This window comes from Toxotes jaculatrix, chromosome 10 (genome assembly GCF_017976425.1).
Source record: "Toxotes jaculatrix isolate fToxJac2 chromosome 10, fToxJac2.pri, whole genome shotgun sequence".
Lineage (NCBI taxonomy): Eukaryota > Metazoa > Chordata > Actinopteri > Toxotidae > Toxotes > Toxotes jaculatrix.
Window position 1 is genome coordinate 6,042,272 of NC_054403.1, and position 668 is coordinate 6,042,939.

The 668-nt window shown below is 43.6% G+C and overlaps 1 non-coding gene across 1 annotated transcript; it reads right to left on the minus strand.

Annotated features, from left to right (window-relative positions):
* Positions 1-386: 386 nt before the first annotated feature.
* trnal-uag lies at positions 387-468 on the minus strand. The gene has a single exon. It is a non-coding gene; the product is annotated as a tRNA-Leu (tRNA).
* Between the last annotated feature and the right edge of the window lie 200 nt (positions 469-668).

The following is a 668-nucleotide window of genomic DNA, read 5'->3' on the forward strand; positions in this document are numbered from 1 at the left end:
TTTTGACCAAAGATAAGCTCCACTTAATCTTCCACATCACCATTTGCTCCCTTCTGCTGTGCTACTCTCTCTCTCTCTCTCCCTCAACCACCTGTTGAGGGTTTGTGCATCTGTGGCTCCAAAAACCAACTGAAGTACAAAAGAAAAATACACTCACTGAAGTGCACAAAAGATCACCAGCTTGACAAAAACAAGTTGGAAACAATGCTTTAAAGAAGAACATCATGTACATGAAAGCTTGTGTTATCATCAGAATAGCACACAGTCCAACTGAGGAACCATAGCCATTACATGATAACTTTGCCTAATTAGTCACCATTTAATACCCTGCAGTCATTCCAAGTTCTGGACCTGATGTCCTTTGTTCCAGTGTTATGGAACAAAACTGGCAGTGGTGGGATTTGAACCCACGCCTCCATAGAGACTGGAGCCTAAATCCAGCGCCTTAGACCACTCGGCCACACTACCTGACAGATGTCAATGCTGCTGTGTTCACAACTCCACCAAAGCTTTCACCAATGAGAAAAGGACACATCCATGATCAATACTTTGTTTAACAACACTACTGTACTGACAGTCTGTGAAACTGACTGGAGGGCTGCAGATTAACACAAAGTCCAGCAACCTCTGATCCCATTCTGTGTGTGTGTGTGTGTGATCTCTGAGTT